The sequence below is a fragment of the Sapajus apella genome, unplaced genomic scaffold (genome assembly GCF_009761245.1).
Source record: "Sapajus apella isolate SASKATOON/1434 unplaced genomic scaffold, GSC_monkey_1.0 scaffold74, whole genome shotgun sequence".
In the NCBI taxonomy this organism is placed as follows: Eukaryota; Metazoa; Chordata; class Mammalia; order Primates; family Cebidae; genus Sapajus; species Sapajus apella.
This window is the reverse complement of record NW_022437014.1, coordinates 1,684,972-1,712,396: the sequence shown is the minus strand read 5'-3', so window position 1 is coordinate 1,712,396 and position 27,425 is coordinate 1,684,972. Positions and strand designations below refer to the sequence as shown.

The 27,425-nt window shown below is 41.0% G+C and overlaps 1 long non-coding RNA gene across 1 annotated transcript; it reads right to left on the bottom strand.

Moving 5' to 3' along the window:
• Positions 1–7,770: 7,770 nt before the first annotated feature.
• LOC116532005 lies at positions 7,771–18,230 on the bottom strand. Its single transcript, XR_004260670.1, has 3 exons — positions 14,761–18,230; positions 9,053–9,127; positions 7,771–8,600 (listed from the first exon to the last, which is right to left on the bottom strand). It is a non-coding gene; the product is annotated as an uncharacterized LOC116532005 (long non-coding RNA).
• Positions 18,231–27,425: the final 9,195 nt, after the last annotated feature.

The window sequence follows — 27,425 nt, the reverse complement described above, 5'->3', positions numbered from 1 at the left end:
TGCACGGCCAGGAGATCAGTTTTTCAGGTATCATTATGAAGTCATAGATTTCAATTTATTTAATGGGTTTCATAATGATTCCAATTACCATCCTTTTTGAAGTTCAAATTTCCACCTCTTCAGCCAGTGGAGGCCTCTTCAAGTCGACCCCTGCATGTTGTCTTCAATAGCTTCCTCACTAGCTGGTATGGCAAGGTGTTCCAGACACATCTTGTACATTGCCCATCCCAAATCTAGAAATAGCCCTTTCTCTAGTTTTCGTTAGTGGAAAATGATATTTCAAAGCCACATCTGGACACAAGGGATGCCCATTGCTACTGGGTCGGTCATTGTTTCTAAACCTTTTCAGTGAACAGAGCTAGGAAATATGTGTGTGTGCGTGTGTGCAAACACACACACACACGCATGCTCCCACAACTCATATGCATAACGTATCTTCTTGTATGTATGTCATAGTCAATAAAAGGAGGTTTTTTGTTGTTGTTAAAATGATACATTTTGTTTCTTACTTTGCTAGCCTAGACTCCCTCAGCATAGCCCACTGAGGGCTATTGGCATGCAACCCACCTCAGTATTTTGAAGGCTTAGGGAAAAAGAAAGCAGTTCTTTAATGCAGGTTTAGGACTCCAGCTCCCATTTCCATGTTATTTTCTCATTATATATTAGTTCAGAAAAATCTCTGCTTGTCCATACCACTTTGCAAAGTCTATTTATATTTTCCACATGCCAAAACTTCATCAAATGGTCCTCTCGGGGGACTATTTGAGACGAAGCTGTTGCTGAAAATAAGAGGAAGCAATGTCCTCGAGGCCAGCCCACCTGAGCATGGCTTTTGCTCCGAGAGTTTGCTAGCTGCAAGTCCAAACTAAAGAATGATCTGCACAGATTGCCAACAACGCACCCATGTGCAAAGGGAATTAACAAGCATATGGCCATGTATACTAATTTTAGCTTAAATGCTAGGATACAAAAGAAGAAATACAAAGGGCTTTGGAGGAGCACTTGACTGAGGAAGAATTTAGTCTGTTTTGAAAAACAAGAAAATAGGATGGTATGGTATCTGCAAAGCAGATCATGGCAAATATTCCATTCCTGTCACATTTTTAATAGAAACAGAGGGAGATATTTGCTTTAACATTTGAGTAATCATGAAAGAAACAGGCCAATGTTTCAAGTACTACACAGCATCATACATGTGGAAGTCCTTTGAATGTTGCAATACCCTATGCAAATGAACCAAGTATATTATTAAGAAGTATTACTTAATTAAATCCAAAAATTCTTTTAAAATTATCTTCACCCAGTCTATGTGCCCCTACATGTTGTTTTCAAATGAAAGGCAAAGGAACATGAGAGCGTTGGGCTGGCTGCCTCTGAGTGCCCGCAGGGAGGGCAACAATATGACTCTGTGATCATCATTATCTTCATAAAAAGAAAGATCTGGAGGTTGAAACAGGGCCAGCCTCCTGAGCTTCTCACTGAGAAACAGCACAGAGTCAAAACCTCCTTCTGCCCACAAGTCCATACATGCCTGTAATTGTTTACCAGAACTCAGGCCACAGAGTGTTTAGATACAGGCATCATGTTCTACAAAATGTGCTGTAGGGCCCTGGGAGCCTGAGCAAAAGAAGATGAAGGCAAGAACATGTATGATGTACCAGAGGAACCGAACAAATGAGAGTTTCTGAGAGACGAACCAGGAGAAGGAATGTGAATCTCCTGCAGACCTCTAATTATGCAGGTTTATGGATGGGAATCCCAGCCACACTGGAGATAAATGAGTTATTCTATCAGAGATGAGTCTTCTCTGGTTGGGACAAAATGACAAAGTAGCTTTAAAATAAGTGAGGAATGTTGTAATTATGTTTATTAATTAAGTTAGAATAAAATCTTTAAAGGAAGCTCAAAAGCCATTTTCTCTAGATAAGTATCTTTCTAATCTGTGGGCCACTGTGGCCTCTTTTTCATGTCTCAAGATCTATGCTTTAAGTTATACTAATAACTCCTACCTTTTGCACGTACACGGGGGTTTTCACTGAACCTATTCTAACACTTTTTTTTTTTTTTTGAGACAGGGTCTTGCTCTGCCTCCCAGGCGGAGTGCAGTGACACAATCACAGCTCACTGCAGCCTCAATCTCCCAGGCTCAAGCAATCCTTCCACCTCGGCCTCCTAAGTAGCTAGGACCACGGGCATGTGCCACCAAGCACAGCTATTTATTTTTATTTTTTATTTTTTTAGTAGAGACAAGGTCTCACCTTGTTGCCCAGGCTGGTTTCAAGTTCCTGAGCTCAAGCCCTCCCACCCCAGCCTCCCAAACTGCGGGGATTACAAGCCTGAGCCACCGTGCCTAGCTCTAATGCTATTAAGAAAGAACTGGCAAATGTGTCGCCCGGGAATAGGAAACGTAATTGTTCCATTTATACAACTCACTTGGCTTTCCTCTACTGTGAGAGGAATAGCAAATGAGATGGTTAAACTGAAATATCTGACTCATAAGATAGAACCCCTTCCTTTCTTAAGTGGAATGTTAAGGAGACAATCAGCTACACAAATACCCAAATTTTAAAACATGTATTTCAGACCTCAACTCAACAGCATCTCACTCACTTCCCTCTCTTTCTTTCTCTCATTCTTAGTTCAATTCAGTGTTCTTGGAACACCTAAATTCCTGCTAAAGAAAAGAATATAAATGTGCTGTCAGGACTATCACTCAGGATATGAAGAGCCCCCTGCTGGCTCCAGGACAATGGGATCCTTTAATCCTCAGAGAATAGGGTCAACCTGTCACTTCAGAAAACCCACTGCTCTCTGAGCAAGTATCAGTACAGATGTCTCTGAGCCTCGTAATTCTGTGTCTGGTAACCTGGGCTTGAACCCACATCCAGCTTTTCCCTTGGCTCTCTACCTCTGTCCCCCATTCCTCTCCTGTTCCAACCCGGCATTATTTCCTCAGTGTCTGTGCCAGAGGCCACCAGGAGCCACTTGCTCTATTTCTAACTGTAGGGCTCTGCTCTGAAGTCTCAAACCTACCCTGTCAGCTCTTTCCTGCCTACACTTGTTCCTGACAGTGACAGCCCAGTCTGCCCAGGTCTAGCAGGACCTAACCCTTATTCTAGCAGGCATGTAATACATTGGGTTGTAACAGCCATCCTTTCTAGGAGGGTAGTATTTTTTATGCTACCTCCTAGTTACCATGCTATGGGTGCCAGGTATGATGGGCTCCATGGATTCCTAGTGTGTAAGGGGATAGAAAGACACAGAGAGAAGTGTGCCTCTGTTAAAGGGGCAATTGAAGTCTGCTTCAAAGAGTGAGGTACAGAAAGCCTTGTTTAGCTTTAGGAAGACTTATTCAGTGACTTATAGGAAGGGAAGACTGTCCTCTCAAAGTTAAGAAAACATTTAACCAGAATCACTGAGAACTTACAACTCATCAAATTAAAAAGTTCATTGAAGTCATACTTAAATAAAACGAGCAGTGTTGGACTTTGATTAAAGAACAAGATATGTGAAGAGTGTCAAGATAATCCTATGTACAAGTCAGGAGAGGTGAGTCAGTGTATTTCCTTGTATGGATTAAAAAAGCCTCAACTATCCAAAGCCCTTAGTCTTGCAGTACAGTTTAGACCAAGAAGGAGCTGAGAAGGTGAACAGCAGCTCTCTGATGGTAAAGCTGCAGCCCCCAGTATGCTGAGCTCACCAGAATGTTTCTTGAGACCCTCCAGAGAGGTATAGGGCACAGAAACATAGCACAGAAACAAGTAGAGGCCACATGTTGGGGTAAGCAGGAAAAATGGGAATTATGACAAATTAGACACTAGAACAGAAGACACAGCAACTTCAGAAAAGAGGAACCAGAAAAAAAGTTTAAGACTGAAAATCTCTGTTCCCTGGTGGGAAGCCAAGAGCCATGAGCTCTGATTCTCAGGGTACATCCTCAAAGGCAGGATTAGAGGATTGCCATGCTGTGTGCCCTTGTGGATAGAAGCAGGAGAGACTCCCAAGGCCAGCAGTAGAGCATCAGGACTGCCTCCCAATGAGTACAGCTGAACAATCTCAGGGGTCATCTACTATTTACGGTGCCATTGGGTGTGGTTCAATTTCCTCAGCTGTAAAATGGGGATAATCATAGCACCTACCTCATTTCAGATCAGTGTGAGCATTAAAGGGTTTAGTACCTACAAAATAATGCCTGGCACTCAGTCAATATGAGCATTAGAATTATAATAATGGGTATTACTAACATTCAAGGCTGGATCATCTATATAGAATATGGTATTTACACAAGTGAGCCCATGGGTTAGTGTTTCATAGGTCCTCTTCAGCATTGGGTGTAGTGGAAAGTATGAGTAGAAATGCACCAAAATTGTATAAAATGGCACTATACTAGAAGAGGGTCATCTCTATGTGAGTTGAACAGGGCACGTACAGGAAAATGCTGTTTGAATCTTAAAGTATTAATTAACTTTGCACGAAATTGGAACTCAGACATGCTCACAATTTAAGTTCTGAATTGAATCTTACGTTGTTCAAAGTCAGGAGTGTGCCCCGTATAATTTTAGCTGGAGAGAAAAATGCCCAGGGGCTCAGATTCAGCTCTATGTAGAAGAGCCTACTCAAGAGGCAGAGTCAGTTTTGCACTGAGGGTCAGTCACAGGGTTTTCGGGGGGGCGCTAAGAGGCTAAAGTCTAGGCAAAGGTCAAAGCCAAATTTGGGAATCAAGCCAAAAACGTCTTCTTTGCCATCCCAGATTGTTTTCATTAAGCAGCTCACAGGTTTGACCATAAAGCCTATTAAAGGCCACCCATCAATTAGTCAGGGTTCTCCCGAGAAACAGAACTGAAAGGGTGTGTGTGGAGAGAGAGAAAGAGATTGATTTTAAAGAATTGGCTGGCTCACATGATTGTGGGGGTTAGCAAGTCCAAAATCTTCAGGGTAGGGCTGCAGGCCGAAGACCCAGGGACAAGATGTTGCATCTCAAGTTGGAAGGCAGCCTGCTGGTATATTTCCTCTGCCTCAAAAGTGCTCAGCCTTTTTTCTGTTAAGGTCTTCAATTGATTGGGTGAGGGTCACCAGATTTTGGAGGGCAATCTGGTTTAGTCAAAGTTTGCTGATTTAAATGTTCATCTCACCTAAATATAGCTTCACACAAGCATGTAGAAAGCCTGACTGAATATTATAGCCTAGCCAAGTGGTCACATAAACATAATCATCACAACCCACTCTCGAAAATTAACAGGCAGCCCTCCGAATCCCATCACTGAGACTTGAGTCTCTACCAATGATCTCAGGCTAAAGTGCTAAGGAAGTTCCTGTGTCTGTAGCATTGATAGGTCAGAAATACCCTATAGTGATACAGCCTCCTAGACCATACAGGTATTTCAAAGTGCTGGCCCTGGTGTTTCAACTCAGGATGCTACAATGAAAGGGTAGAAAGGCTCACACCTGTAATCCCAGCAGTCTGGAAGTCTGAGGCGGGTGGATCACAAGGTCAGGAGATCAATACCATCCTGGCCAACATGGTGAAACCCCATCTCTATTAAAATAAAAAATAAAAAAAATAAAAACTAGCTGGGCGTGGTGCCACACGCCTGTAGTCCCAGCTACTCAGGAGGCTGAGGCAGAGGAATTGCTTGAACCTGGGAGGTGGAGGGTGCAGTGAGCCGAGATTGCACCACTGCACTCCAGCCTGGCAACAAAGCAAGACTCAGTCTCAAAAAAAAAAAAAAAAAAAAAGAAGGTAGAAGAGGATGGTAAAATGTCAAGGAATTTTTTGGTAAAATGTCAAAGAAAATTTTTCATTTTTTCAGAATATTTGATTCTGAGTAGATGTTGTCCCTTAACATTTTAAAATTCCTATAAATCCAGCCTAGTTTGGTGTCACTTACCACTTACCAGCCTGGTTAATCCTATGAGTTTAAGAAGAAAGGACAGGTGGGCTCTGGCACATGCTCAGCTTGCAAATAGCCATCAAATACAGGTGAAAATTATTCTGGAAGGATGAAGATATATATTTACTTCTTGCTTATAGGTCAAAACACAGGCAAAATGCATAGCAAAATATCTTGCATGTATTCAAATACTGAGTGAACCGAATCAAAATAATTTTTAGCAAGTTCCTTCCTTCTCTGTACCTTAATAAATAGGTAACTTACTAATAAAAAGCTTTTCTAGAAGTTGCCAGGATATTCCATTTCTTTACATTTATTTATTTATTTAGAAACAGAGTCTGGCTCTGTTGCCCAGGCTGGAGTGTACTGGCGCGATATCGGCTCACTGCAACCTCTGCCTCCCGGGTTCAGGCAATTCTCGTTCCTCACCCCCTTGAGTAGCTGAGACTAAAAGCGCCCACCACCTCACTGGGCTTTTCTTCTTTCTTTCTCTTTCTTCCTTTCTTCATTTTCTTTCTTTCTTTCTTTCTTTCCCTCTTTCTTTCTCTTTCTCTTTCTTCCTTTTTCTTTTTCTTTCTTTCTCTCTTTTTTCTTTTCTTCCTTACTTCCTTTTTCCTTTCCTTCCTCTTCCTCCTCTTTCTCCTTCTTTTCTTTTATTCATATTTTCGGTAGAGATGGGAGTTTCACCATATTGGCCAGGCTGGTCTTCAACCTTGACCTTAAGTGATCCACCCCTCTTGGCCTCCCAAAGTGCTGGGATTACAAGCGTGGGCCACAATGCCCGGCCTCACTCCTTTAATAGAGCAGAAGTCACTCTGTTGAAAATCATGGTTTTATTCAAAATATGAAATACGAATGCATTAAGGTACATAGGCCTTTTGTTCTAATTTCAGCAATATGGGATTCCTGTGCCTGAGTAATTGTCAGGTCTTAAGGAAAGTTTGCATAGCCAGGCACCAAAGAAAATGCCCCCGGCCACCCCCCACCACCCAGGACTGAGCCTGCTGCCTTCCTTTGGCCCCGTGAGCCACGGAGGGAGCATGGAGAAGAAGGAGGCCTTGGCGTGTGCCCCGGCCATTGGTTGTCTACACTCTGTCCTCCACCAGTTTGGGGAAGTTGCTGAGCTCTCGCATTGCCCAGAGATGCCACCTCTTTGAGCTGAATCCGGCCGAGAAGACCAGCAAGATGAAGAAGTTGCGGAGAACTTAGTCTAGAGTTTCAGCTGCATTGCTTTGAAGACAGACAACACCTCCTTTGAAAAGGTGACAAGCGTTCGCTGTCAAAAGGTGCTGCTGCTCTGATAGGACTAAGAACCCCTGTTCTCATGAAGCAGCATGGAGTCAAGGCTTTCTACGCTCCGGCCTTTGCTTATTTCTCTATGCTGCTCACCTAACTTTTCTGAATTTGCTGCATTATTTACTCATAAGGGGCTCCTCAGAAAGGCAAACCATCCACCTTCACTTGCATTTTCAGTTAGGTAGGACAGACCAATGTGGAGGAAGGGATTCAGCTATTGCTGAGAGTGATTAACAACCAAACCCATGAAGACTCGGAGACTGGGGAGACTTGCGTGCCTCGGTCAGCAGTTGACTTGAAGTGGCCCACAAAGCTCAGAGACTAAAGGGCGGTACACAGTTTACCCAGTTGTGCTAAGAAAGGCTCTTGGCCAGGAGAGGTTGAGGCTGCCGTAAGCCATGGTCTCAACTCTGTATTCCAGCCTGGGTGGCACAGCAAGATGCTGCCTCAAAAAAAGAAAAAGAAGAAAGGCTCTAGGGACTGGGAAATGTGGTACCACCACACCTGGCTAATTTTTGTATTTTTAGTAGAGACAGGGGTTTACCATGTTGGCCAGGCTGATCTCAAACTCCTGACCTCAGGTGATCTGCCTGCCTCAGCCTCCCAAAGTGCTGGATTACAGGCATAAGCCACTACTGCAGCCCTATCCTGGAAAGCAATTTTAAAGACAAAACACTAGAGAGGAGCGGACTTCCTGACCACTGAGAGAAAGCTTATGTGTTTTATTACATTGGGGAATAATCAGAGGTTTTTGACTCTGAACCTTTTAGAGGCCAGTCCATGTTGCAATGAGGAATGTTGGTTTTGCTTTTCCATTTAAAAACAGAGACAGTCAATGGGGTAACATGGGTAGAAATGCCAGATATAGTATGCACCTAAAGTTAAATAAATAAATTTAAAAAAAAAAACAGAGGCAGTCATTTTCATATTTTTTCCCAGCAGTTGGGGCTAGAAAGTATGTTGTCATTAGAAATATTGTCAAAATTTGTTTTACGGTCTATATAGGTAAGCACATAGTTATGTACTATCAATATATCCCAAATTAATGAAAATGAAAATTAATATATGTACAGATACCTTTGCATTTTGATCCATAGAACATAGTAGCATGTTTTTAGTCTATCTCGAAGCTCCATATGTTTACATATTATTTTTGTAGGTTATTTTCAGAAGTAAGCTTTGCTTCCAGCACCTAAACAGAACACAGTTGATTCATAATATGGCCATAGTTACTATCTTGAAAATCAGTTTTCACCATCCCAAGCTCAGTACTCATTTACAGCAGGAAGCTGGATTCAGGGTGTTTTTCTACCTGAAAGCCACAATAGTGCCACATTTCTGATCGTCTAGATTATTCATCGGCAAGTGAGGGATTCCACAATAGGTATCATTTTCCATGATGCCTGAGTGTGCCTGTAATTACAGAAAAGGCTGTGAGCATCAGATCATGCTGTATTCTCTTTGCACAGGTCTTTTGTTCACTTATGACGTTACAAAACCCAGTGGGAAATAGTGGTCAAAGTAACGGCAACCCAAAATAAAGCAGACAGGACACTTGTGGAAAAGGCCCAGGATTTTTGTGCCAGATATTCCAGTCCATTTGATTGCAAATTGCAAAATTTTTTGAGAAGAAGCAATGTTTACATCAGGAAAAAGCGCTTTTCCATACAGTTTGTAACTGATACAGTCATCACTGAATGCCATCTTGAATTCTTAGTTGGTAATGGACTTTCACCTTATATTAATATAGACCACCAAGAAATTCTGTAAGTCACCTTTGATGTATATGAGATTTTCGTATCTTAATTCAGTTGGAAAATAAAGCAAGAAAAAATTTCCACCACAGACAATGAAGGAGACCTTACCTGGAACAGAGTTTTGATGGTCAAATCCAATGAATTGCTTGCAAATATTGTCTTTCACTTGGACCTCAGAGCCATCTAGAAAAATGTAGATGGTCAGTACATTGGTTCTGTTAAAGAATCCTTCAGGGATCCTTAGTTGATGTGGACATTGGGTACAGGGTATGGAGGAGGTGGGTTAAAAAGCATGGGCTGAGTTGCTGTTGGGCCATCCTCCTTAGTGAAGAAGAAGTAAAGAAAAGGATCAGGAAAGAAATGACAGAGCTGCCTTTTTCCAGCTAAGGCAACTTAGTCAACGTGAAATAGTCAATGTACACATAGGTTAATACAAAAATACATTATTTGATTCCATGACAGTGTCTCTTGACTACTCTGGTCATTTTGAAAGCCTGGAAAATGAACTGTCTTTTTCAATAATATAAAATCTCTAACTTTCTTACAAAAAAAAAAAGAGTGAGCATTTTGGCTTATGTATAGGTTAGAAGTAATTGTTAATTTTTAATATGTACTTCATGGTAAAATTTCTTGGACATATACAAGCAATTAAAAACCAAACTTAGGCCAGTGGTGTTAACTGGTTTCTAAAATTTGACTTTTATTTGTAACAAGTCATTTACCTGCAGTTCAATTAACATAAATGGAATCAACATAGTTTATGTTTAAGGAATACACAGAGATTGCGGCTGTTCTATTTATTTTCCATAAAGAATAGCCAGATTTTACTTTGGAACTTCCAGGAAGTGCTTCAGTGGTCTTTGAGCTAATAAAAATTTATCTTTCACCACTAAAAGGACATTATTCTTATGTCATAATGAGAAAAATCATTTAAGTACTTGGCATAATTAAGACTGCACCACTGCACTCCAGCCTGGGGGACAGAGCAAGACCCTGTCTCAAAGAAAAGAAAAGAAAATACTTGGCATATTTAACATAATAAATGCCTAAGAGACATCTTACTTTATAAATCTATTTTTTTTCTTGCTGTGTTGGGTATGCTATAAATCATGCATTTACATTAATGGTATTTCTTAAAGCAATAGATGTAACTGTGAACTAAATCAATCTGCAAACTATTGTTGGCATCTGTATTCTGTTCTACAACAGAATAATATAGTAGGTACTGTAAACTTTGTTGGAGTCTTTAGTCAGCAGATTATGTTGTAAATATATTTGTATGTTGTTAAAACATTTTAAAATTTATTTTGTTTAATAGAGTAAATATCTTTATTGAAGTGATAGCTGTGAAGGTATAAAACTTCACATTTGGATAAAACTCTACGGTTTACAAAGTTAAAGAAAGATGAAGATCAAAATATTAGGGTTAATATAAACAGAAAGTTTAATTAGGACTGCATCTTTTAGACAATAAACAGACAATCATTGTATTAGTCTGTTCTCACATTGCTATGAAGAATTACCAGAGACTGGGAGGTTTAATTGCCTCACAGTTCCACAAGTTGTACAGGAAGCACGGTTGGAGGCCTCATGAAACTTACAATCATGGTGGAAGGTCAGGGGAAGCAGGCATGTCTTACCATGGTGGAGCAGGAGAGAGAGCAAAGGGGGAGGGCCACATATTTTCAAACCATCAGATCTATCACAATAACAGCAAAGGGGAAATCTGTCTCCATGATCCAATCACCTCCTACCAGGCCCTTCCCCTGACAGGTGGGTATTACAATTCAATATGAGATTTGGGTGGGGACACAGGGCCAAACCATATCATTCCATCCCTCGTCCCTCCCAAATCTCATATTCTTCTCACATTTCAAAACCAATAATGCCTTCCAAAGAGTGCCTCAAAGAAGTCTTAATTCATTCCAGCATTAACTCAAAAGTTCAAGCCCAAAGCCTCATCTGAGACCAGGGAAGTCCCTTTCACCTATGAGTCTGTAAAATCAAAACAAGTTAGTTATTTCCAAGATCGAAGGGGGGGGGGTATAGACATTCAGTAAATGTTCCCATTCCAAAAGGGAGAAATTGGCCAAAACAAAGTGGCTACAAGCCCCACGCAAGTCCGAAATCCAGCAGGGTAGTCACTAAATCTTAATACTCCAAAATAATCTGCTTTGACTCCATGTCTCACATGCAGGGCATGCTGATGCAAGGGGTGAGCTCCCAAAGCCTTGGGCAGCTCCACCTCTGTGGCTCTGGAGTACAGCCCCTGCAGCTGCTTTTATGGCCTGGCATTGAATGTCTGCAGCTTTTCTAGGTACAGAGTGTAAGCTGTCAGTGGATCTATCATTTTGGTGTCTGGAAGATGGTGGCCTTCTCACAGCTCCACTAGGCAGTACCCTAGTGGGGATTCTTTGTGGGGATCCAACCCCACATTTCCCCTCCACACTGCCCTGTAGAAGCTCTCCATGAGGGCTCTTCCTGTAGCAGACTTCTGCCTGGACATCCAGGTGTTTGCATACATCCTCTGAAATTTAGGCAGAGGCTCCCAAACTCTTGGTTTCTGTGCACCTGCAGGTCCAATACCATGTGGAACCTGCCAAAACTTGGGGCTTGCACTCTCTGAAGCAAAAGCCTGATTTGTTCCCTTTTAGCCACAGTTGGAACTTTAACCATCAGATCTCGTGAAAACTCACTATTACTAAAACGGCAAGGAGAAAATCCACCCCCAGGATAGAATTACCTCCCACCAGGAGCCTCCCCTGACATAGGAGGATTCCAATTTGACATGAGATTTGGATGGGGACACAGAGTCAAACCATATCATAAAAAAAAAAAAAGCTTATATAGAATTGTGGTCTGGCATCCTGACAGCAAATGTCAGTTTCTTTATGAAGATAAAATCCTTTTAATTGTCAGAGTAAGCACCCTCTAAATTCCTCATCATACATTCTTAAAGTATGGAAATGTATTCATTTTTCATTCTTTATGGAATAAACAGAGAGGGGTACAAGTTGGTGAGGAGTGGCCTTTGGTCCACTGTGTCAGGAATGCAGAAAGATAAGGCTCCCAATTCTGCTGTTAAGTGAAACAATGCTGATAGAACTTGTGGGGGAGACACAGCTTCCATCTTTGGGTTAGTGACTCATTGTGCAGGAAGATGACCATCTTTTACTGCCCAACTATATCTCTCTACCAGTGTGAACAGAGAATAGCAACACAGTGATCACCTGCAGATAGACCTAGCTTTATCTGTACATAACACCAAAAGAACAAACCTAGACTCCAGAAGGAAATAAAAATTTTCAGTCCTGTCAGAATCCTCAATTGCTTTACATAATTTGGAGGTGTTGTTTCTGATCTACAGGTTATTTTAATGGTAGCAACTGTTTTTTACCCATAAATGTTGAGGTTATCTTATACTTCTCCTGTGTAATAGTTTTCCTTAGGAAAAATCTCATAGGGCAGTCATTCATCTGAAAAACACAGTCATCAGGAATTGGGGGGGAGGGGAAGGATTCTGAGATCAACTGGAGAAGCACATGATTAAACAAAGCACAGTAGGTCTCTATTGTAGGATTTCTCAGAGACCTTAATGTGCTTATAAGGATTGCCATTTGTGTGTGTGCACTGTGGGTGTTTTATGTATTATATGTCTGTTGTGTGAGTATGTGTATGTTTTCTGTGTGTTGTGTTACAGAATTGTTTCTCAGGGCATATATAGAGTATGACCTGGAAAACCCAATTTATTTAACATTAACTTTTCAGACATACTTCTTAAGCTGTAGCTTTGTTTTTTTTGTACTTTAAAATGTCAATATACTTTTACATCAGATAAACTGTTTCCTTATAACATAGCGTTTTCTTCTCAGAATTTTAGCTAAGATTGTACAAAATATACTTCTATTAAATATTGTTCCCTATCAAGTCTATAATCAATTTGAAAAGTGTTCATCTAGAAACTGAATAAATTTCAGCCTTGATATTAATAATACAAAAAATGCAGTATTTTAAACACTATTCAAAGAGGAAATAAAGTACTAGTGAAAGAGTAGCAATCATACTTCAAATATTATAATTTTATATTAAATGCTTTTATTTTGTTATTATACACAAAATAAGTTACAAAATAAGAGCATTTTAATATAAACACAGAACATGAATGAAGCATATTCATTTTACCGTAATATAAATACTGATATTGCACAATTCCTAAAACTTTTGTGATTCGTAAGTTAATTCCCAGCTGGTAAGTACTTAAATAATGTTAATATCATATCTTCTTTTTCTTTATGGGCACTTCCTTCCTTTCCTTGAACTAACAATTTTCTTTTCAGCCATTCTTACCCATCTGCAGTTCCTGAGCAAATATGCTGGCATACAATGGCAAATCATAATTGCCTTGCTTAACTGCAGAAAGTCATCCAATGTCTATTTACCATCAATCAATTAATATTGTGGTTCCAAATGGTAGTCTAGCAAAGTTCAACAATTCATTTATTTCAAAAGTTAAGGGAAATTCTACTCACTATAACTAACTAAATGTCTTTCCTTTTAGACAAATTACATTAATTACAGTTAATCTATTAAGAATACCCCTAGTTGATCAGAAGCTATATATAGGTGATGAATTAGATGGGGAGGGCTGGGCACGGTAGCTCACACTTGTAATCCCAGCACTTTGGTAGGCCAAGGCAGGTGTATCACTTGAAGTCAAGAGTTCGAGACCAGCATGGCAACATGGTGAAACCCTGTCTCTACTAAAAAAATACAAAAAATTTATCTGGGCACAGTGGCATGTGCCTGTATTCCCAGATACTCAGGAGCCAAGATCATGCCATTGCATTCCAGTCTGGTGACAGAGCGAGATTCCATCTCAAAGAAAAAAGAAATAGTGGGAAAATAAAAAATAAAAAGAAATGATTACTTAATAAATAACTTCAGCTAATATAATAAAAATCTTGAAAACATGAGGTACATGGAAAAAAAATAATGAAAATATTTGGAATTATGGAATTTAAAATGCCCAACCTCTGATGAAAATGAAAAACATTTATTGAAAAGTTACTATGTGTCAAGTAGCACATTAAGTGACTCACACGTACCATTTTATTCCCTCTTTATCATCCTAAAATAGGTATAATTTTTATTCCTATTTTACCATAAAGATAACAGATTCAGAGGGGTTAAGTAATTTGCTGTGGTTGCACATCTAAAAAGTAGCAAAGCTGAGATTTAAACACACTCTCTTATACTCCCCGCCAAATATGGAGAATGTATTAAATTTCTGTCATTTCATAACATGATATCACCAGCTTAGGGGCTTAAAACAACACCACTTATTATCTCAGTTTCTATAAGTCAGGAGCTGAGGCAAAGCTTAACTGGGTCCCTTGCTCAGGGTCTCACAAGGCTGTGATCTAGGTGTTAAGACAGCTGCATTCTTTTCTGGAGTCTGGAGTTTGGGGTCCTCTTCCATGTGTATATGATTTCAGAGAGTTCACTTCCTTGAACCTGAAGGACCAAGGGCCCTGTTTTCTTGCTGGGTCTCAGCCAGGGGCCACTTTCAGCCTCAGGAAGGCTGCCCACAGTTTCTTGCCATGTGGTACCTCACTACTTCAAGACCAAAAGGAGAACGAATCCTTCCAGTCTGCTATAATGGCAGCTTACATAGCAATAACATAACCACAGGGGTGACGATCCCATCATCTTTGCCATATTCTGTTCACTAAATGCAACTCATCAGCTCCAACAAAACTCAAGGGGAGGAGTGTATACAAGGGTATGACTCATTGGGGTTTATCTTAAAATCATACCTACTGTAAGTACCAATGTTCTGTTCCTGTTTTATTTACTTAACTGATGACTGTCTTCTGGATTGGAGTCAGTATTACCTGGGAAAATACCAAAGCAGTCAAATTAGCTATCACTTGTACATATGACAAAGACAGAAACAAAATGATAGATTCAAGTAGACAATAGGGGCTCCAACTTCTGTAAGCTTGAGGACTAGTGTGTCTACAGTAAATCTATGATTTCATTGTTGAATAATTTGAAGTCAATATTAGATGAATTCCCCCAGTAAATGAAGGACATTACTTAGCACTCAACACTAAAGGCCAATTTTCCAAAGGCCAGTTTCTCTATTAGTGAACTTGGTTTTAAATAAGTAAAGACCATTTAAGTACTCAGTTTTTCTAACTAATAACCAAAAAGATCAACATCGTGTTGAACCTGATCCCCCCCGCCCACTGAAAAGAAAAAGGTTTTAGTGACAACTCTCGGAAGTGGTGAATTTGGGACCCAGCTGCTTATAGGCATTACCCCTACGGCAGGATAATCAAGGGGTACTCCCTTCTTTCAAGCACTATCGTACTGGCTCTGCTAGTCATTCCTTCAGGGTTACAAGGAAGTAATGTGCACATATTGTTAACCAACATAAAAGTTTATTTCAAAGTACCATGGGAACGGCCAGCAAAAGGAGGCATTATTCATCAGCAGCATAGCTGTTCAGGGACCTTAGGTGATCCATTAAAATGTACAGCCAGCATCATAAACAATCAGGGATATTTGCTCACTATTACTCCAGAAAAAACAACAGGCTTCAGCTGAGTCATCAGCTTTCTCTTTAATCATTTGATCTATATTCTTCTAAATGCAGGATGTGATTGGGCCATTTAGCACTGCATGGTATGGAGGGATTTAATGGGCATAGTCTCCGCCAACCTCCCAAGGGTGACTGTTTCCCTTATAGCCAGCCCACACAGGGTTGCCTTCAGCTTTGAGCCTGGCCCATGTCCAGCAGGTGGTAGCCAGTTAACAGGAAGCTCCACTGCCTAAGAAAGAGTGAACATGAACCAATTAATGATTATAACAATACTGGCAAAAAAGTTGCTGGGGGGACACATTTTTCTTAAAAGATGGATATGTAAATAAAAAGTATTTACAAAAATGTATGGATATACCCTTTGGCCCATGTGATTCAAATGAGGGAAGTGTATACATATATACACTTACAACATCATTTATAATACCCCCAAATCAGAAACAAACTAAATGCCCAATAATAACAGATCATGAAATAAGATTTTCTAATACCAGACATTAAACATAACTATGAAGTTACGCAAAAACTTGGGAAAAAGGCAAGCCAATTCTTAAATAGGAGAAAAGATTATATAACCACATATAACTTTTAGGATTTCAGTCACTGCCCACTAAAACTTTGACTCCACCCTTAATTTGCTTAACAAACAGTTAGCAAAGATGAACCCCGTCAACCTTTCCTTCAAATGACCACAAACTCCATTTGAGCAACATCTGAATGAATAGGATTTACCTATTCATGCAGCATAGACCAGCACTAAGATAAAGGATAGTAGATTGAGTTGAATCTATCTCTAGGAACATATACCAAAGAAACAACCCAAGATGCACGTGAATAATTACGCATAAAAACTTTATACCAGTATTTACACTGTACCAGTATTTACATTACTTTACACGAGTATTTACACTATGCTAGTATTTACATTAGCAAGGTATTTAGAAAAGATGAGAAAATGAGATTTCCATAGTCACTAATTCATTTAAAAAGTATTTATTGAATGCTCACTCTGTATCAAATATTATTCTAGTCATGGAGAATACATCAGTGAACAGAAATAGCTTATGTTTTTATGGGTAAAGACAGGTACTAATGAAATCAACCAGTAAATACTTTGTATGCTGTCATAGGTTGAATGGGTCCCCCAAATAAGATATGTTGAAGTCCAACCCCCAGGATCAGAATGTAAACTTATTTGCAAATACGATCATTGCAGGTGTAACTAGTTACATTAAACTGGTCATACTGGAGTAGAATAGGCTCTTACTTCAATATGGCTGGTGCTCTTATAAGAAGAGAGAGACACAGAGGGAAGACGACCATGTGAAGATGGAGGCAGAGACTGGAACGATACATCCACAGCCATGGAATGCCAAGATTTGCCAGCCATTTATAAGAAGCTAGGAGACAGGCGTGGAACACAGTCTCCCTCTGTGCCCTGAGAAGGAACCAACCCTACTGACATTTCAATTCCAGACTTTTAACATCCACAACAGAGTGAAAATAAATTTCTCTCCTTTCAGACCACCTGGTTTGTGGTACTTGGTTACGGCAGCCCTAGGAAACAAATATAAATGCCACATAGAAAAAGCAAGATGCAGAATAGTTAAAATAGGTAAGATTGCAGATAAAGGAGTATTAGGTAGAGAGATTGCTCTTTATAAAGACTATGAAAAGAGAGTTTCACAGGTAAGATGGTGTTTGAACAGGAACCTGAAGCAAGGAGGGAACATGACAGGCAGGCATATGGGGAGAGAACATAACAGATCAGGATGCAGCAAAGCAAAATTCCAAAGGGAGAAGAAGCTGGATACCTGCATGCCTGGAGCAGAGTGGATAAGGGCCAGAGGGGTGTGGGATAGAGGCAGCAGTGGGAGATAGAAGCCCTTACTAGCAGTGACATTGCAATGCCTTTGAGGGTTTGAGCAGATCCGTAACATTATCTGGTTACTCTGTTGAGTATAAACTGTCACGGGACCAGGATGGAATCTGGACGAAGACCCATCAGGGGGCTCCTGAAATCATCCAACCAAGAGATGTAGATGGCTTGGGCCAGTGTGGCTGCAGGGAAGGTGAGGTTAGATAGGAATTCCATCTGATTCTGGAACTACTCAAAGGGCAAGACTGGCACATTTTATAAAGGACTGGCTGTGTGATGTAAGAGAAAAGAGTCGGAGAAGACCTCAGATGAGGTTTGAGGCCTGGAGGTTTGAGGTCAAGGATGGAGCTGCCATTTGCTGAAAAGGGGAACCTGGAGTACAGGTTCATTAGAAGTTTAGCTTAAGACACAGTAAGTTTAGTATGTCATTAGCCATCTCAGTGGAGATGTCAAATAGGCAGTATTCAGGGGAAAGTTCAGGCTGGAAATAGAATCTGGGAGTTGACAGGGATGGATGGTATTTGAGGCTATGACGCTTGATGGGCACTCCTGGCAAGTGAATGCAGATGGAGAAGGAAGAGGAGAGGTCTGAGGCTTTAGGACTGAGTTCTGGGGCAGCTCCTGCTGTTAGAGACTGGGGAGAGATGAAGAGGTTCTGCAAAAGAGACTTAAAAGATTCTAAGGAGGAGAAGCAAGAGGGAAATGTCCCAGCAGCCAAGAAGAAAATGTTTCAAGAAGGGAACGGGAAAATATTATGCAGCCATTAAAAATAATGTATTTGATACAATAGAGTGACTATAAGTAATAATCATACATATTGTATATATATATGTTATATATTATATATAAATAATTATCTAATTGAAAGTTGCTAAGAGAGTAGATTTCAAGTATTTTCACCACACAAAAATAATAAGTATGTGAGGTGACAGATATGCTAATTTCATTATTCCATTATATATAACTATCTAAACAACATGTTATACACTACATATGTACAATTTTTGTTTGCAATTAAAAAAATACATTTGAATCTTAACATTATAGAAATAGGATGATATAATCTCCACTGGAAAAAAATGTTAGGTCTCCAAACCGTATGCAGCCAAATCTTAATTTTGTTTAAAGAAACATATGTAGGCATAGAAAAGAAAAATCTGAAGAAGTATAGGGATGTAAATAGTTATTTCTGATTTTTACTTTAGGATGGCATTTGTTTTCTACTTTTATAGAAATTTCTAAGCTTTTTACTATGAGCTTATTTCCCAATAAATATGTATATAAAAATTTTAAAAATCATAATAGCAAAGACTTTTAGATCCAGTGTTTTAAAAGCAAAAATATGTAACACTTGTAAAGTCTTTAAGAAAGACAATAGGAACTGTTGAAACGACATGTAGTTAAGTTTCCTTGTCATAATTTTGCTGTCTTCCCCTCCAAAAGAGAAAGAAGAAAAATATTAAATTTTTTTCTTTTTTTTTCACTTGTGTTATAATGATCTCTCTTCAGACAGAAGGGCATAATTAAAATAATGTAATGTTTTTCATTTAAATAAGCATTTCTATAGAAATGTAGAAGCTGGGTTTCCATTTCATTGTTAAGGATCAAGGTAACCTTGAACAGGTCATGTAATAAGTCTGGGTTCTGGTTTCCTCATGTGGGTTAAATGAGATTGATGATGCTCCACAGCTCATAGTGTGGTTGTGAGACTCTCAGACTAATTTAAATTACAGACAGTGTAGCTGTGAGAGTGAAGAGAGGCCGCAGGGATGACTCTTCCCCCAGTATCCTCCAGATTACGACTTTGTTGCCAGCAGCCAATACTGGCAGCGAAAGATGGCTTAAACCAGTTGGCTTGCTTTCAATGCCCATAATTGGCCACACTATCTCTGCAGATGGTCCCTGAGGGCACAGCTCCTGCTTGGCAGAAGAAAGAGTCAGTGGTTTTCAACCAGGCCCCAGAAGTGTAGGTTTCATTTCCGAAGCTGCTAGTAAGAATGGGTGCCACATTGCCCTGTTATTAGCCTGCTGGAGCCAGCAGTCAACCTGAGCTCCGCCCACCCTGAGGTCCTGCCTGGGCATGTGCTGGAAGTTCCTTTAAACAGATTCAAATAACAACATTTTATGTCTCAAGGTACCAAAAGCATGAGGGGCTGTCTGGACTCAGCAGGCTGCACATTTCTCCAAACAAAAAATTTATCACTGATTCTTTTAGCAATAAAAGGGGAGAGAGAGAAGTTCAATAATAGAAGTAATAGGTGCAATTATAAAAGTTCCAATCATACTCTTTTGTTATGAAGTTAATTCCTCAATAAAACATGCATACAACTCAAGAACAACAAATAGAGCTGGTTTCTACTCTAGGAATAGAAGCTGGTTGTTTTCCACCCAAAAGCAAGGTAATAAGCAGAAAGAGAAAACACTTTTATTTCTCTTAAATAGCAGGTACGCTCAGGAGCCATTCTCACTACCAGGGAAAAGAGAATGGGATTTGGAATCTGTAATGTGATCACCCACTTGCATACCTGGATGAGTTCATTAACAATTCTGAGACTCCAGTCACTTCCTATTTTGGTAAAGATTGGGCTAATCATATCCACTCTCAAGGTGGTTGGGAGGATGAAATGCTGAAAGCACAGCTGGCTTTTTTTGGCTGACATTTATTGTGGGCCTGCTTTGTTTCAGCAGAGCCAAGCTTTGGGTAACCCCATCAACCATATGCTTTCCAAAATTCCACGTTACCTTTCCCAGCACTGTTCAATAAACATCAGGCTCTCTCTTCCCCACAGTGTGCCCACCCTGCACTTTGTGCAGCCAGAGTCTCCAACTTCAATTTGTGCATCTTCAGTTCTGTGAAAGTAGTGACAATCTACTGCTGCTTCCTTCATGATACCTCTCCACAGTAATCTTCTTCCCTCTCAATCAACTCCTGCCATCCCCTACCTAATTGCATTTTCCAGCACTCAGGAATTCTCAATCAATCTGCAATTTCTCTTCCTAGAATTCTTCCCCCTCAAGAGTCCTGATCACATGTGAAACAAGTTTAGCCATTGTGCAAATTAGTTCTGTGGCCAAGTTCCTAATGCGAAGTCTAGCAGAAGCCAAGGGTGGGACTAGGAAAATGAAGTCAGTGTGACAGCCCCATGGTGAGTGGGAGGGTTGGAAGGCTGTGTGATACAAAGGAAAAAAACACTAGACCAGGCGTCTCAGCCTCCCAGATCTACCCCTGAGTCCTGTGGCCACCGTAACATATTTATTATCTATGGGCTTCTATTTCCTCACCTGTGAGATCAGGAGGTTGAGATTAAATCAGACATGGTAAATAGGTGGTACTGGTGCCATCATTTACTCATTCACTTACCTCCCCCACTCCACACACACATACATCCATGGCACATATCATCAACCAATCAATACATTATTTCCTGCAGAACCCAGACTAGCCCCAGTACTCCAGGCAATCACCACCAAACAATCAGAGTTGGCATAGGATACAATATTTCTCTGTACTATCCTTGAGCTATAATCTAAAAATCCCCTTTAATATTTGAACATTCTCTCCTTCTATGACACGGTTTTATTCGGCAAACAGGTTTGCAGACTCAAGAGCATAACTATAAAGTGGGGCAGTGTAACTTCCTAGAAATCAACAACACGTACCATCTAATGCCTCTTTATACTGCAGCTCTGGGCAGATGGCAAATGGCCAGGCCAGCCCGCCATGTGAGGAAACCAATCCTGACTATAACCCACAGCTCCTTGTCCATGCAATGAGAGATGGTCCTTTAATGCCCAGCACTGACTTTTCATTGGAATTTCCAAAGAGCATATCCCATGAGCCTCGTTTCACCACAGATAATCAGACTAATTCCTCAGACTCCACAGTGCCAAGTCTTTCCTTACTTGCTAGCTTCAGTGTCTGCTTTGGCCTCCTGCCCTGCTTGTGAAGCTCTGGCCCTCTCCACTGTAGATTCCACAGCCCATGACCTCGACTCAACTCTGTATCTGGCTCCAGTCACCCCGGCTTGATTTGTTGCCCCTTTCCCCTGCCAGCCAGGGCCCAGCAGCCCCAAAACTGCCTGCCCTCTGTTGCCCCATTTGCCTCTGGCCACCCAACTCCAACGCGGAATCTCTCCAGACGTGTCTGATGCCTCAGCACTTTCCCTACTAGCAGCGAGTGGCACTCAGTGTTGGGCACTCCCCTGGCCCTGAGGGGACTGTAGAACAGTGGGATCCTTGCTACCCCATGGCCTTCAGTGGCATCCGTAGCTCCCTTTTCTTATCTGAATTTCTCTGCCTGGTTTCTAAGGTCCTTTGTGCTCCAGCCTATCTTTCCCACTTCCCATCACCCCTCCACACTAGCCACCCTGCTTTTCTGGGTGCAACATCAGCCCCCACACCCACTCCGACCTGAGGCCTCTGGACATCATTTTCCTCTTGCCAGGAACTTCCTCTCCTCTTTCTCAAGGTCCTCAAAACTACCAATTCTTCATAATCCAGCTTACATCCCATCTCCTCCATGAAGCTTTGCGAGTATGCACAGCTTCGATTTTTGCCTAACATTTAACTTCCCCACCAGATAATTTAGTACTTAATTATATATTACTTCACAGGACTCACAGGATTTTACAGAGCAGAAGTTCTTTGAGGGCAAGAACTTGCCACATGGCCTGAGTGTCTCTCCCTGGTGACATTACAACAAATTAACAAGCAAAACAAACATTATTGAGTTCCTCTCCTATGACAAAAGGGCTGAAACACTTGCTAATTCGTTTTTTGAACCATTGAGTAAGTATGCTGCGATGCATCAAATTCTTGCCTATCTATGTCCCATCTGGATCATAACAGATCCTTCTCTCCCTGAATTAAAGAAAAAGTTAGATTATGCTGGAGTCAAAAAAAGTATTTGCCTATTAGGCTTTAGTAGTGGTTTCTAAAATTTTAATACAGAGTCATCAGGGGCAATTTCTAGAAGAGCTGATTTCTCAGCTGCACTGATAGAGCTCCTGATTTCGTGGGTCTGGGATAGGGCCTGAAGTGTGCATTTTAATAAGTTGTCTAGGTAATTTTAAAGTATACAGCTCTGATGAAATTGTACTCTGAAGAAAAACATAGGGCTGTGGGAACCTCATTTTCCAGAGACAATTAACCTTTCCAGAGATAATCTGCAATGGGTGGGGCAAAGGCAGAGAAGAGGCCACCACCCCCAGAAAGGACTATCCAGATTTTCCTCAGCCTCTTCCTTGGTTACACTCCAACTCTGATTATGAAATCTCTGAGACCCTCAGCCAACAGGTCATTTGGCCTTGAAGAGTCATTTTTATCTGCAGAGATCTCCCACCCACAGGTCTCAACTTAGCCTGCCCTCACTGGAGGAAACAAACACACCAGTGCTCTCTTCATCAGCTGCAGTGTTGGGCTTACAGGTTATTTTAACTCCATTATGAATCAGAACAAAATTATGAATAATTTATATGAGACTCGTCACATCTTGTTTCAGTCTTTCTTTGGCTCATAGTTTTCCTTGTTTGGCCTTTCAAATACTTATACATCTGATTATTTTAAAGGCTTTGAGTCTGGAAGACTATATATACAGCATTACACAGAGTCTGGCTTCTCATGGCTGACATCTCAGTGAGCTCTCAAATTTACAACACCACGTGTCAAAAGTAAGGAAACAGAGAAAGCTTCCAAAAAGGCAGGGCAGAGCTGGGTAGGGTATCTCGGCTGAGTAATTCTTCTGTGTGTCTTAGCATGCCGTATACAGAGGCCTGAGGCCAAACAGATTTCCACAGTAACTTCTGCAGTCTTATTAACTAACACCCATCCTGTGTGCACATGGGAACTTTGTAAGGTAGATGACTGTTAATAAGAAAGAAATAACATATTTTTTAGAAAAATACCCTTGCCCCAAAGCAGATGTTAAACCACCAGGCTCCCAGAAGAATCTTGTATAAATGATCCTCTAAGAGTTAGAATCTCCACTTCAAATGAGAGAAATATTCTCTAGAGATTTCCTCTAACTGAGGCAATGAATGTTCTCATGAGTTTCCTGGGCACAAGAGATACCCCAGAACACCACTGTTGTTTCTTCTAAGAGGGTAGAGTTCAAGTGCTCTGAAGAGTAATAAAACTGACCACGTGATCTTCTCCCTCTGACGCTTGATTCCACCCCCGGGGTTCATAATAAGTCTGTGCAATGTGTTTATTGAAAACTGGTTCTCACTTTCTTGCAGGTGTGCAGGGTTTCTGAGCCACGAGCAGTTGAAGAGTGGGAAGACCATCTGGAAAGACTGGGAGTAAGGACGCCCCATCTGATGGAAGAAAGGAAGTGCAGGCCCACCCATCGTTGCACGTGGGTCTTTTCATCAGCCTTCACACTGCTCTTGCAAGCCCTCAGCAGGACATTGCATCAAGCTGATGGGCTTGTGTTGAGTTCTCTTTCAACTCACCCCAAGCCTTAGGAGAGTCATATTTCTGACAAATAAATTCATTAAGTCTTGCTAAGCCTCTTTTAAATCATGATTCTTTCTTCGAAACAACAGCCACAGACATTAAAGTCATTAACATTTATCACCATTCACCAGGAGGTCAGAGAAGAGCACCATGTAGGAATGGACAGCCTTGTGGGTGTCATGGATGCATGGTCCCATCTGGAACCCTGGGGCACAGACATCATGAGCAGAGGAGGCAGCAGGGCCAGTGGTGGACGCGAATTCTGCCGCCACCACCTCTAACCAGTACACCCTGGGCAGTGTACTTGACTGCTTTGTTCTTTAGTCTCCTCCTCTGTGAGGTTGAGATAATGAAAGCAACTAATTTAGGGGATTATTGTGAGAATTAAATGAGATTATCTATGCCATAATAGGTATACAATAAGTGCCTTACAATTGTCAATTTTTGACTCTGTTTTCCAGAAAAGATTGACGTAGAATTTAGTCCTCATGATGGGTAGCTTTGAAGATGTCAAAAGGGACAATGCCTCAGAGGCTGGCGGCTCCTGCCATGGTGAAATAGGCAGCCGTGTGGTCAGGTCAGGGCACAATATTCACATGCTCCCTCCCCTGAGAACAATGATCAGATTGTCTACAGGAAGTATCCTATAGTCCGGCATATCTTGTTCCCCACCTTGGACAAAGTGGGAGAGAAAGTCATAAAAGGATTTCTCTGCTCTTGCTCAGTTTTCATCTCATGAAAGAATAAGACTTTCACCAAATTTCATGAGTATACAATCAAGTTCTTACCTGGCAGAACTAATCTTCTGGGGGAACAATAATAGGTCATGTTAATTAAGTACTCATTCTCCTAAGTATATTTTACATTATCTCATTTTTTTCTCATCTCAACCCTCTAAAGAGGGTCTCTTATCATCCCCATCTTACAGAGGACACTGAGCACAGAATGGTAACTTGCCCAAGGTCATCATTTAGCCAGAACTTAAACCCATTGGATCAAACTCCCTACCCACTCTACAAAGTTATGTCTCACCTCAACCAGCCCTCTCTCCTTCTGACTCACTTCGGTATTTCATTTTCTTATTGACATTTGATAAGAAGGTCAGATGGATGATGAAGGATGTTGGTGAGCCCTCATTTTAGCAAAGTTGTATCTAGCACTTAATCATGTGACAAATCACTCTACTAGGATTAGGGGATAAACGGAGGGGAGGACATGCAGTCCATGTCCCTAATGAGCATTCCATCTCCTTGATGGGAGGGAGAGAGAGAGTAAGAGAAAGAGAGGCAAGATGAAATAAAAACAACAATATAAGAAAGGGAGGGAGGAAGTGAGAGGAAGCAGATATCTGGGAGCGTACAGTACAGATGGGGTGATTCAACTCCACTAAAAAGGTCAGTGTGTTTTCTTTGCCTTTATGGTAAATGGAAGAAACTGAAGCTTAGAGATCTTAAATAGCAAATCCTGGTTTGCTCAGCAAGTCGGTGAGGGGAGGTAGGAGTCTAGGGTCTGACTCTGAAGCCCTTACCTCACATATGTCCCCCTGAGCCTGAGAGGGTCATTTACGACCATGTCCTCAAGGGCCTGAATGTCGCACAAAGAAGCCTGGGCTTTATTCTCTAATGAATATAAGTACCTACAATGCTCCTCTGCTCTAAATTTTAGAGCATCATCTAGGGATTGCCGGGCAGAGGGCAAATCCCACTGGTTTCCTTCTGTGCACACATATATCCCATATCCCCTCCAGGGGTGTCCGGTGAGCCAGTCAACTTTTTTCACTCTTTTATGCAAACACAGCAGCTGGATTAGCTGCACCTGCAGCCTCTGCTGTGTCACACATGATAAAAAGATCAAAGCCTAGCACATGACTTCAGACTATAATTTAAGATAATTAAGATTTTTTAACCTAAATTACATTTTAACATTTCATAACAGAGCTGTCAAGATTCTATCTATCAAAACTCTATCAAGCAAACAAAAGAGGATAATTATATTTTCAGACACATGCAGTCATCACTCTACTTAAGTTCTCATAAAAAAGACTTCTGTCTTCTTTCACATTCTCATTTTCAATTGCTCTTCCTCTTCCCACCCACCCTTGGATTCTGAGACTAGACATTCTTAAACAAGAGGAAAATATACCAAAGGAGTTTATAATTCAGGCCATGAAAGTGTTTCTCAGAAGCAGCAATTCTAATTAGAACTGCATCTAAAGGAAATATCTCTTCGTTGGTAGGGACATCTTGCTTCACTAAATAGACTCTGATTGGGAATGGGGAAAAGGCAGCATATTAAACTCCTCAAATCAAAGAGAACAATGAATTGCTTAAAATCTTCCTCCTGGAAGCTGAATTTGCTTTCATCTTGTCCCATTAAGATACGGAGATTGTTGCAAAATCTTTGTGATGCCAAGGGAAGAATACTAACTATTTTGGGTATTGTTGGATGCCTGCCCATCATCCAATTCACCTTTCCCCTGACCATTAACAATCAGCCATGCCATTTGAGTAAAAATTACCCTACTCCCGGCTGCAGAGGCCTCAGGCACTCAAGGTAATCTTATCCTCTTTAAGACTGTGATTGATTCAGGAATGCACAAGGAACACAGGCTGCAGCCAATCCATGCATGGCATCCCCCAGTTCCCGTGACTGCTCAGGACAGGGGCACAGGATCTTACTCGGCCCAATGGCCAAGAATGAAGCCCACAAGTTTTGCTGGACAGTAGAGAGGAGAGAAATGCTCTTCTTTTGGACCTCTGTGTGTAGACATTGGACCTGGAACTGTTACAGGCATTTTGCTATCAATACAGGAAGCCTAAGGACAAAGCCTGCACATGGAGGAGGATGAAGCCAGGACCGTTACAGAGAAATGGAGCAGAAATCCTGATTAAACCATGTGTGAACACTGACATAGCCAGTTTGAGTTATGTTCTGCTTTGTTTGCCACCAAAAGTATCCTAACTGATCTACCAACTCTAATAGTTGAGTACAGTGTTCTTAGCTTTGTGGAATCATAGCCCTTTGAAAATATGATATAGACCAGGATCCTTCTTCCCAGAAAGACACATGTACAAAAAGTTCACATAGAATCTAGGGGTGACAGGGGCATGAACTCCAGATTGAGTCTCCAGCAGACTGGTTAGGCATTTAGGCTTTGAGGTAGGATAGATCTGGGTTCAAATCCTAGCTCAGCCACTACCAACTGCATGACGTCAGGTCACTTTATGTAACTCTTCTGGACCTCATTTTATTATGCCATTAAATGAGAATAATAATACCTACTTCACAGGGTTGTAAAATGTAAATAAAATCATGTATGTCTAGAGATTAGCACAGTACCTCTCTCACAGTTACAGCCCACAGCCTATGGCATCAAGCAATTAAGAATAGTCCTTAAAGGACTCCAGAAAGAAACCCCTTAAGATAAAAGTCCATGTCAAGTGTTAGAAGATGCACAGAACTGAAGCCATGACTGATCTGATTATGTAAAGCAGTTGATCAGGAATTGGTCCTAGATTTTGGGAAAACCTGTCATGAGG